The sequence below is a fragment of the Odocoileus virginianus genome, chromosome 3 (assembly GCF_023699985.2).
Source record: "Odocoileus virginianus isolate 20LAN1187 ecotype Illinois chromosome 3, Ovbor_1.2, whole genome shotgun sequence".
NCBI classification, from domain to species: domain Eukaryota; kingdom Metazoa; phylum Chordata; class Mammalia; order Artiodactyla; family Cervidae; genus Odocoileus; species Odocoileus virginianus.
The window spans coordinates 56,983,726-56,995,808 of NC_069676.1; the positions used below are offsets into that span (position 1 = coordinate 56,983,726).

General features: G+C 43.9%; 1 protein-coding gene and 1 long non-coding RNA gene across 11 annotated transcripts in view; one reads left to right on the forward strand and one right to left on the reverse strand.

Moving 5' to 3' along the window:
* LOC110143728 (uncharacterized) overlaps positions 1-12,083 on the reverse strand; it is a 109,156-nt gene that overhangs the window by 55,944 nt on the left and 41,129 nt on the right. The gene's annotated exons all lie outside the window — the stretch shown is intronic.
* Positions 1-12,083, forward strand: part of AFAP1L1 (actin filament associated protein 1 like 1) — a 68,417-nt gene that overhangs the window by 18,455 nt on the left and 37,879 nt on the right. The gene's annotated exons all lie outside the window — the stretch shown is intronic.

A 12,083-nucleotide genomic window follows, 5' to 3' on the forward strand; every position in this document is an offset into this window, starting at 1 on the left:
CACTCCGTCGTGTCCAACTCTTTGCAACCCCATGGACTGCAGCATGCCAGGCTTCCCTGTCCATCACCAACTCCCAGAGCCCACTCAAACTCATGTCCATCGCATCAGTAATGCCATCCAACCATCTCATCCTCTGTCGTCCCCTTCTCCTCTCGCCTTCAGTCCTTCCCAGCATCAGGGTCTTTTCCAAAGAGTTGGTTCTCCTACCAAATCCCAAATACTCCACTCTTCTTTTCCACCTCCCTCAGGATTCTGGGTTTCTCTCCCAAGGAGTCAAACTGTACTATTCTCTTCAGCATAAAGGATATTCTGTTTCCTGCATAAGCTGTAATTATCACACACAAAAGCCTTTCAAGGTGACCTCGACAACCCTCTGCCTGCCTCACACAGGAGCTATATTTAACTCCTGGAAAGCAGTCAGCACAAGGCATTGGCTTTGCAGCTGTGTTTCTTTGCTGCTCCTTTTCTATTCTTTTCCAGCCCACATGAACCACAGTCTTCCCTGTATGCTCTGGGACAACAGGATGTATTTGTTTTGGCGATCAACAATGCTAGTCCAACCAGTGAGGTCCCCTCCAACGTCCAGCCCACTGTTTGGCCTTCATTTGGACTCCATGAAGTGCTTGTAAATTCAGAGGAAAGAAGTGAGACATCTTCATGACCCCAGATGGGTAGATCTGCAATAACTTGGAAGAAACTGTGGGCAGAGGAAGGAGGGATTTCTGTACCCATGAAGTGAAGGGTCAATTCCCTCAGCCTCACCTGTGTGACTGGGGGCCTCTCTGCAGAGTTAATGCAGGACTTAGCATAGATGGAAGCAGCATTCTGAAGGAGCACTGGGAGAGGCATCTCCAAGTGGCCTCAGGATTCTTCCCATTCTGCAGTCCTCAGTTCCCACATGTGTAAGAATTAAGTTATGAATTTCATTAAGAATTTACCAAAATTCATAATTTAATTATGTAAAGAACACATGTAAATCTCTTAAAGCAGGGTATGACATATAATAGTAAAGGAAGAATAATGTAAACAGCTAACATGTACTGAGTATATACTATGTGCCAGACACTGTTTTAGGCACATTCTCACTGTACTAGGGCCCACTCTTGAGGTAGATAAGCTTCACAGGTCACCAATGATGTACATCAGGTGGTTATGTAATTATTCCAAAGGTATACAGCTAGAAAATGGGAACAAGACTTAAACTCATATAGTTCCTGTATTAATGTTACTATGTTAGGATTAAAATCCACAAGCTACAAAACACACATCACTAAACCAACTGGAAACCATATTCACAAGAGGGGTACAAGTTCAAACAAACAGGGTTTAGGGAGCTTAGCCACATGAGAAATCGGGCTTCTGCTCCCTTTTGTACCCTGGGCTCTTTGCTACCTGTTTTTTGTTTTTCTTTCTTTCAAGCATCTTTTCTACTATCCTGAGTCACCATGAGAACAAACATGGTTAACTAGACATTAACTAGCTGTCGCTGTTATTCAGTCGCTCAGTCATGTCCAACTCTTTGAGACCCCCTGGACTGCATGCAGCACACCAAACTTCCCTGTCCTTCACCATCTCCTGGAGTTTGCTCAAACTCATGTCCATCAAGTCGGTGATGCCATCCAACCATCTCACCCTCTGTCATCCCCTTCTCCTCCTGCTTTCAATCTTTCCCAGCATCAGGGTCTTTTCCAATGAGTCAGCTCTTCGCATCAGGTGACCAAAGTATTAGAGTTTCAGCATCAGTCCTTCCAATGAATGTTCAGGATTGATGATTTCTTTTAGGATTGACTTGTTTGATCCCCTTGCAGTCCAGGGGACTCTCAAGAGTCTTCTCCAACACCACAGTTCAGAAGCATCAGTTCTTCAGCACTCAGCCTTTCTTATGGTCCAACTCTCACATCCATACATGACTACTGGAAAAACCATAGCTTTGACTAGATGGACCTTTCTTGGCAAAGTAATGTCTCTGCTTTTTAATTTGCTGTCTAGGTGTGTCATAGCTTTTGTCTAACTAGCTGTTGGACTTTAGCAACTCTTAAGAAAACTTAGCTTCAAGAATTTACTCATTCCACAAATACTTAAGCATGTGTTCTGTGTCAGGCACTAGCAAAAGCTGGCACTATTCTTACCCCCAAGGAGTTAAGGCTCAAGTCAGGGAGACAGCTGCTAATCAGAGATATACATATTTAAATACAACCATCCTCTGGGATCTGCAGGGAATTGGTTCCAGGACCTTCATCAATACCAAAATCCTCAGATACTCAATTGCCTCACAGTCAGTCCCATGGGCTCTGCATCCTCTAGTTTTTCATCCAGGGATCCATCCAGAGAGCTAGTGAAAAGTGTAACATTTCACCATGAGAAGTACCACAGGGAGAGTGATGCTATGACGGCATAAAATAGAGGCAGTGCATGTGGTCAAGAGGACAGTGAAGGTCTGTGAGAAAGTCGTGAGTGAGTAGAGGGCTGAAGGGGGCGATTACTGGTTAGGAGGAGAAGGGAATTCTGACAAGAAGAGGGAACCACATATGCAGAGACCTGGGGTTAAAAGGCTGAGGAACAGAGAAGAAAGCAGCCTGGAGAAAGGTCTCACTGGAAGGGCATGTACGGTTGGAAAGCCACAGAAAAGTCTCCTCTTTCCTTCATTCCTCCTACCCAACTGTTGAGACCACCTCTACTAAGTATACTGCTTTCCTTTCTAAGGTGAGTTAACTCCCCACTGCTATAGTGGGTCATACCTCATTGACATGCTAGGTTGTTAAAACAATTTATTAAATGTCATCTCTAAAATCATGATCAAAAGGTTTTAAAAGAATGTACTAGTTCTTTCTCCAGGTAAGGAACCTTTATGAGATAGAAATTGGGTTATTTTGCAGTTGGGAAATGAGAAAGGAAATTTTAGTAAACGAAAAGAAAAACTGCATACCCTTCATAAAACCACATTCTGACAACTCTTCCTATTTTTCATTTTTCAACCATACTGTTAGCATTTTCTCTGACTTTGATAACAAAGAAGGATGAGTTATTTTTGTCCTGAAGAGGCTTGTCAAGTAATGAAGTAGGGAAAAGAGAAATTGGTTTCCTCCTACTGCTTTGCATTTAATGAAATTATAACTTGCAAGCTGTTTCCAAGCATTTTTGTAAATTTCAGAGACTAAAAGGTGCCCAGGAATGAGATCACAAGTCAAAGAGCCCACCAGCTGACAAGGTAGGAACCCAAACAGGGTTTCTTATTCCTGTGGCTTGCTGAAGATATATTATTTACTTGCTTTTTGTCATGGAAATTAGACCTTTTACCTTTCAGAGCTCTAAATAAATCTGACCTTCTTTGCACTGGGAGCCCATACTGGTTGTAATGAAGGCCTTTTGCTTCAAGGTTTCACTTAAGCTGCACCAGGGATGCAGTCCTGGGAACAAGTGGCAGTGCTTTTTGCTTGTGGCTTAAATTTCTGCTCTCTACCACCTCATGCTGTTTTCACTTAGGTGGGGAGGGTGGAGGGGCAGAGAAAAAACTGATCTTCGTCTTAGTTGGGTATTCACCAGGAGCAATAAGCACAGAGTGGTATAATCTTAGATAAATTTTTAAGTAGGTTTCTAATTCTATTTGACAAACTTTTTTGCATCCCTTTGAACAGTTATCAACTCTCTTGTATTTTTATGCCCCTCTGTCCCACCTGGTTAAAAAAAAAAAAAAAAAAAAAGACTTGTAACAATGATTAGACTGTATCTCCCTGTTTTTTCTTGACTGGAATTCACTGTACCTCCCTAAGGCTCAACTAAACCAAACAAGATCAATGAAATGCATTCATGGTTCTAAATAAAACCTAGTCATAAAAGGCAACCCTGTCCTGATGCCCCGTCTGCCCACAGACAGCAGAGATGACCTGGACCAGGAGCAACGATGGGAAGTGGGTGGGGTAGGAATTAGTGGAGATTTTTCCTGGGATGGCAGGGACAGGGTTCTGGGCTGTATCACTGCCCCTCCAACTGAAAGATGCTGTCCCTCCACGTGGCATGGAGGCAGTCCTTGGTGGGGTAGCACTCTGAGGAAAGGGGCTCTACCGCCTCCAACAGCCATAACCACACACGCTCAGTGTCAGGCCCAGGGCCGTAAACAGTCCACGTGGGGAGGGGGGTGCTTGCAGAATCCCACAGTGGCCTCCTGCCCTGGGAACTCCCTTCCCTTGTGCCTGGCACACCTGAATCTGTTGGGGGGTTACACAAATGAAGAGAACACCCCTGAGTTCACTAAGCACCATATGTATCTTTTTATTTCATCTCTATAGTGACCATGTGCAGCAGCTAATGTTTTACCCCCACTGTTTACAGATGAAGAACTGAATGCTAAGGAAAGTTAAGATGTTTCCCCAAACAGAAAATGGCAGAGCTGGGTGGAAGCCCAGACTGTTATACCCTGAGCTCTCAAGCCACCCTTCTATGACTTGTCTAAGCATCAAACCTAGTGTAAATGTAACACTAGATATTCTTATTTTCAGTTAGTTGTGTGACTATAGCTAAGTCAGATAAACTCTTGAACCCTCATGTTCCACATCTTTAAAATCAGAGTGTTGGACTGGGTCATCAAAATATCCAATGAATGGATGCTTGTTGGGCATCTACTATGACTGAGGAACAGATTAAGACATGTCCTCACAAAGTCTGTTACCACAACTACAGCAGATCTGTCACTAAATGCTATCTGGTCAATACTCTGGAGTGTGCACAATTCTGGGAAATATTAGGAAGCAGCATCAACAACAATAATATGGCCCTGTTGATGGCTCCAGGCACAGCATCAAACAAAGTGCTCTGCAAGCATAATCTTAACCTAGTTATCCCAGCCTAGGAGGCTGGGATCCTAGTATTTTCACTTTACAGATGAGAAAACCATGGCTCAGAGCTCTCTAATGTGCCTATCTTTGTACAACTCGGAAGTGGCAGCACAAGAAGTCTAGCTCAGAGGTCTTACCCCAAAGCCCTAATCACTGTGCTCTTCTAAGACTTCATGTTCCAGCAAGTTACAGTTGTCTTCAGGGGCTCTTATTCCCACCTTCACTCAGTTGTTGCAGAAAGAGATGTCTAATGATAATCTTTTAAGGAATGAGGGAGGTCTTCCCACAGTCTTTATGTTCACGGACATGCCCTCTAGTAGATTTTCTGGTGGCATATTTTTCAGAGGTTGAACCTTGGAATCACCTGGAATACTCCTTAAAAGTGTAGATTCCTGAGTCCTAGTATAGAGCCTACTGAATCAGACTCTCAGATAGGAGGTCCAGCAAACCCCTGGGAGAGGGTATGACCACTTGTCATAAGCATTATGTCATTATATGTTTATTATTTCTCTCCAAATTAAATTATTTCATAGTTTAAATCTTTGTGGTTTGAATTCTAAGGTGTTAAAGATGAAGGCACATCTGTATTCACCACACCTGAAAGTTAGCTTTGGGGGGAAGAGTTCCATATCGTCTTTAAAGAATAGAGCACTGACCGAAAGCTTTCTTGTAAACCATGATGTATAACCTTCTCCCTGGGATGACATTCTGCTGGTAAGTCAGGTATAAGCTTGAATCACTTGTTTTTTTCTCTGAGATCTACATGGTCAGGGCTCTAAAGTTCAATGGGCTCAGTGGAGAAAGACCCACTGAGCAGGATCTCAGCCCCACAATAAGGGTCTCCCATTCATCCACTGAGAGGACTTCCAGATCAAGACCCCCAGTGACCCAGCTCAGCAAGCAGGCTTTGAGGGGCCATCCGCCTCCTCCCTGCCCCAACCTGGCCTCCCTTTCTCTGAACCCAAGTTCGCTGATAGAGGATTCAGGAGTCACAGGGAAATGCAAGTTTTGAAGTCAGAGAGCCTGACCTTACAGCTTACTGGATGGGTGACCTCAATTCTCTAAGCCTCTGCTTCCTCCCTCACAGAACACAGAGACACCTGTGTGGTTTGTGAGGATTAAATGAGATGATGTGCGTTAACTGCCCAGCATAATGGTAACTGCTCAGCTCAAGGAAGGGTTCTTGCCCACTAAAGCTACAGGCTGAGCTTTCTCCCAGAGCTCACACTCCCTCCTCCACCAGCTGCGGCCCACCACCTCCTTACAGGCTCCAGAAACCACCACCACCAGGACGAAGCAGCTGCTCACTCCCCATGTGCTTCTCCCAGATTCACTCAGCCCCTCCTTTCCTCTATTTAGACTTTTGTGATCACAGCTCAGTTAAACAAAAAACACTTAGAAGTCAAGGGCCCATGTTAGAAATCCTATCAAGTACCAGGAAAAAAAAGCAAAAAAGGGTGTTAGAATGCTTGGGTACTTAAACTCATGTTTTTAAATGCACAAAACTCACTCAGAAACTACCTGTCCTCACTTTAGAAGCAGGAGAGCTTTTAGAAGCCAGAATGCTGCTACAAGAGGCACTTGCTGATAGCAGCAAGAGGAAATTTGTGAGATAAAACCTCAGAGACAAAAGAGAGGGAGACAGGAAGAGGAGGAAGGAGGGAGAAACTGACAGACAGACTGATTTAAGGAATACAGAGGCTTAGCAATCTGAGATCATTTATTGAAGGACAGCAGTTCTCAGAAAGATGTGGCTGGGGACAGGAATGCTTAGCAGGGGGCCCCCAACATCACATCTACTTTTACATAGTACTGAGACTTAACATGCCCTCTTCACTCTCATTCTCTTACGGGTACACAGTAGAGTTTTCCAAAGGCTGTAAGATGTGTGACAGTGTGGTAGCTCTGAAGATTAATGGGATGGGTGACTGTGTATTTTTGTGTTTTAAAGCTTTTCTCAATTTTCAATTCAGTTCAGTCGCTCGGTCATGTCTGACTCTTTGAGACACCGTGGACTGCAGCATGCCAGGCCTCCCTGTCCATCACCAACTCCTGAAACTTGCTCAAACTCATGTCCATCAAGTCGGTGATGCCATCCAACCATCTCATCCTCTGTCATCCCCTTCTCCTCCTGCCTTCAATCTTTCCCAGCATCAGGGTCTTTTCAAATGAGTCAGTTCTTCGCATCAGGTGGCCACAGTATTAGTTTCAGCTTCAACATCAGTCCTTCCAATGAATATTCAAGACTGATTTCCTTTAGGATGGATCTCCTTGCAGTCCAAGGGACTCTCAAGAGTCTTCTCCAACAACACAGTTCAAAAAGCATCAATTCTTCGGCACTCAGCTTTCTTTATAGTCCAACTCTCACATCCATACATGACTACTGGAAAAACCGTAGCTTTAACTAGATGGACCTTTCTTGGCAAAGTAATGTCTCTGCTTTTTAATATGCTGTCCAGGTTGATCAGAGCTTTTCTTCCAAGGAGCAAGCATCTTTTAATTTCATGGCTGCAGTCACCATCTGCAGTGATTTTGGAGTCCAAGAAAATAAGTCTCTCATTGTTTCCATTGTTTCCCCATCTATTTGCCATGAAGTGATGAGACCAGATGCCATGATCTTAGTTTTCTGAAGGTTGAGTTTTAAGCCTACTTTTTCACTCTCCTCTTTCACTTTCATCAAGAGGCTCTTTGGTTCTTCTTCGCTTTCTGGTGGTGTCATCTGCCTATCTGACGTTATTGATATTTCTCCCAGCAATCTTGATTTCAGCTTGTGCTTCATCCAGCTCAGCATTTGGCATGATGTACTCTGCATATAGGTTAAATAAGCACAGTGACAATATACAGCCTTGATGTACTCCTTTCCCAATTTGGAACCAGTCTGTTAGAACTATGTCCAGTTCTAACTATTGCTTCTTGGCTTGCATACAGATTTCTCAGGAAGCAGGTAAAGTGGTCTGGTATTCGGATCTTTTTAAAAACTTTCCATAGTTTGTTGTGATCCACACAGTCAGAGGCTTTAGCAGAGGTAGATGTTTTTCTGGAACTCTCTTGCTTTTTCAATGATTCAATGGATGTTGGCAATTTGATCTCTGGTTCCTCTGTCTTTTCTAAATTCAGCTTGAACATCTGGAAGTTCATGGTTCACGTACTATTGAAACCTGGCTTGGAGAATTTTGAGCATTACTTCACTAGCGTGTGAGATGAGTGCAATTGTGTGGTAGTTTGAACATTCTTTGGCATTGCCTTTCTTTGGGATTGGAATGAAAACTGACCTTTTCCAGTCCTGTGGCCACGGCTGAGTTTTCCAAATTTGCTGGCATGTTGAGTGCAGCACTTTTACAGCATCATCTTTTAGGATTTGAAATACCTCAACTGGAATTCCATCACTTCCACTAGTTTTGTTCATAATGATGCTTCCTAAGGCCCACTTCACTTTGCATTCCAGGATGTCTGGCTCAAGGTGGGTGATCACACCATCATGGTTATCTAGATCATGAAGATCTTTTTTGTATAGTTGCATGTATTCTTGCCAGCTCTTCTTAATATCTTCTGCTTCTGTTGGGTCCATACCATTTCTGTCCTTTATTGTGCCCATTTTTCATGAAATGTTCCCTTGGTATCACTAATTTTCCTGAAGTGTTCTCTAGTCTTTCCCATTCTGTTGTTTTACTCTATTTCTTTACATTGAGCACTGAGGAAGCCTTTTTTATCTCTTCATGTTATTCTTTGGAACTCTGCATTCAAATAGCTGTATCTTTCCTTTTCTCCTTTGCCTTTCACTTCTCTTCTTTCCTCAGCTATTTGTAAGGCCTCCTCAGACATCCATTTTGCCTTTTTGCATTTCTTTTCTTGGAGTTGGTCTTGATCACTGCTTCCTGTATAGTGTCACGAACCTCCACCCATAGTTCTTCAGGCACTCTGTCTAATCCTAGATCTAATCTAGATCTAATCCTAATTGAGATCTAATTCTCAATTTTAAGTGACGTTAAACTCATATTAGTTTTCCCAGTAGCTCAGCAGTGAAGAATCCACCTGCAATGCAGGAGACTTGGGTTCAATCCCTGGGTCAGGAAGATTCCCTGGAGGAGGAAATGGCAACCCACTCCAGTATTCTTGTCTGGAAAATTCCATAGGGTTGCAAAGAGTCAGAGACAACAGGGCACGCATGCATGCAAAGTCAATACTGGTAGATAGAGCTCACACCAAAAGCTCTTTGGGGATCTTCAATAATTGTTAAAATTGTAAAGTAATCTTGAGGCCAGAAAATTTCACAACTACTGGTAGAGATAAACAGCCACTGCACCCTGTCGCCTTGACACCCCTGCATGATAGCAGAGCAGCGTCATGGATTTTCAAACATGAACCATGGCTGCAGGCCACCAAGAAAGTTCCCATGGTTACCCTGTGGTGCCTTCCTTACAGCATTTCCACAGCCTCCCTAGTGACCAATTAATTACTAATGTGTGTGTGTGTCTGTCTGTCTGTGTATGACAGGGATGGAGGAGAAATACGGTGGGAGAGAGAGAGTGTGATACCCCAGAACAGTATCTTACTCATTTTCTAATTCCCCCCAAGTGACCAGACTGGCACATAATTAGAGTAAATCAAGAAATATTTTGGAATTGAGTAACTAACTTTTGGTGTGTCTGCTGGTGCCAAAGAGGTTTGTGTTTCCATTTGAAAAGATTTCCTCCAAAACATATAAAACTTGGCCAAAAAAAAAAAGTGAAGTCGCTTCAGTTCAGTTGCTCAGTCGTATCTGACTCTTTGTGACCCCATGGACTGAAACATTCCAGGCCTCCCTGTCCATCACCAATTCCCAAAGTTTACCCAAACTCATGTCCATTGAGTTGGTGATGCCATCCAACCATCTCTTCTTCTGTCGTCCCCTTCTCCTCCTGCCTTCAATCTTTCCCAGCATCAGCGTCTTTTCAAATGAGTTAGCTCTTCACATCAGGTGGCCACAGTATTGGAGTTTCAGCTTTAGCATCAGTCCTTCCAATGAATACTCAGGACTGATCTCCTTTAGGATGGACTGGTTGGATCTCCTTGCAATCCAAGGAACTCTCAAGAGTCTTCTCCAACACCACAGTTCAGCAGCATCAATTCTTCGGCACTCAGCTTTCTCTATAGTCCAACTCTCACATCCATACACCACTATTGGAAAAACCATAGCCTTGACTAGACGGACCTTTGTTGGCAAAGTAATGTCTCTGCTTTTTAATATGCTCTCTAGGCTGGTCATAACTTTCCTTCCAAAGAGTAAGCATCTTTTAATTTCATGGCTGCAGCCACCATCTGCAGTGATTTTGGAGCCCCAAAAAATAAATTCAGCCACTGTTTCCACTGTTTCCCCATCTATAGTCGTGCCCAACTCTTTGCGACCCCATGGACCTACCAGGCTCCTCTGACCATGGGATTTTCCAGGCAAGAACACTGGAGTAGGATGCCATTTCCTTCTTCAGGGGATCTTCCCGACCCAGGGATCAAACCCGGGTCTCCTGCATTGCAGGCAGATGCTTTACCATCTGAGCCACCAGGGAAGCTAAAACCTGGCTAAAATAACTTTAAACAATTTTCTGCTTCAAAAAGAGAGCCCTGCCCCTCCAGAACCCTTGCCCAGTGGCATCTCAGGGGGTGCCAGGTCCTTTCACCTGAGCTCTGGAGTGAGGCCTGGAGGTGTACCACACAGCAGCTCCAGGAATCATGCAGACTTGGGATCAGCCTGGCTTCTCCTCTTTCGAGCTGTGCTACCATCCCACAGGTTCCCTCAGCTTGAGAGTCAGCTCCTAGAAAATAGGCATCCTGGAGGACCTACTCACAGGTGTGCTGCAGGGACGAGATGAAACATGGCACAGATAGTCCCTACTCAGGGCCCAGCGGTAGAGACAGCCCATGAGGTACAGACTGTCAGTAACAGCCTAGAGCTCATTTCCAACAAATTTGGGGTGATTTTGGAATGGCACAGAAAGATTACATCATCACATTTTTCCAATGAGTACTACTCTCTACATAAAATTTCTGTTTTTTAAAAAGTCCTCATGTGGTCATCTCTCCATTCCCTCACTCATCTAACACATATAGAGCACCCACTCTGAATAGGTAGACTAGATGCTAAGTCTACCTTAGCACCTCCCAGAGCCCACAGCCTCTCCCCCCCTTCCTGAGGGAGACAGACATGCAGATCTCACAGCACAAATCAGCATGTCAGATACTATAGTGACAGTATTCATAGCTGACTTGGGGTGGGATTTACTATGTTCAGGGCAAGGCACTTTCCATACATGAGACTGTGAGGCAAGTGCTGTTATTTCCCCTTTACAGAGGGGGAAATTGAGTCATACAGGTTAAGCAACTTGCCAAAGGTCCTATGGCTGATGAATAACAGAGCCTGCACATGAACCCAGGAAATCTGGCTCCAGGACTGATTCTCTTATGCTCCATGTTACAGCCCCTCTTACACATCCCGACCTGTAGTTGCAAGTCAGTCTCACCACTTTCTCAGGAGGTCCTAGTGGGGAGAAGCACGTGGATTTGGGAGCCAAGAGACCAGGGCTTAAATCTTGACTTCTGCTTGTCCATGTAACTTCAAGCAAGTTACTTATCTTCTCTGAACCTTAGTGTCTTCATCTAAAAAATGGGCTTGATCATCAGACCAATCTCAGCTTGGTAGGGCCAAATAAAATACTGCAAAGCAATGTAAGTGCTATAGTATAAAGTACAAAGTGAAGAAACTAGATTCTGTTCAGGCTCTGCTGGCTGTATGGCCCTGGAGAAGTTGTTTAACCTCTCTGAGCCTTAGCTGCATCCTCATGTAATGGAGATAATAAAATACATGGAATGAGATTTAAATAAGACAATACATATGAAAGGAAGTAGCACAGCTGGAAATAACTGTTCAATACATTTGAGCTCATATTATTATGCCCAAGTGATTGGCAAGCTACAAAGATGGACAATACTACTACTGTAGAGAAGTCAGTCTCTGGCTCTAAGGCAAACCAAGTCCCAAGATACTGCTTTGGGACAGAGAGACACTGATGACATCATGGTCTTGGTATGCTTCAGTCTTTTTAAAGGACTCTGTGCTCTAGGTTTTTGCAACTCCGTGTGGTCTCAGACCAGCAGCATCAGTTTTAGCTAGGAGCTTGTCAGCAATGCAGAATCTCAGGCCCCACACCAGCCCTCCTGAGTCAGAATCTGCATTTTGACAGAATCCCCTGGTAATTCCTATATACACTCAAGTCTGAG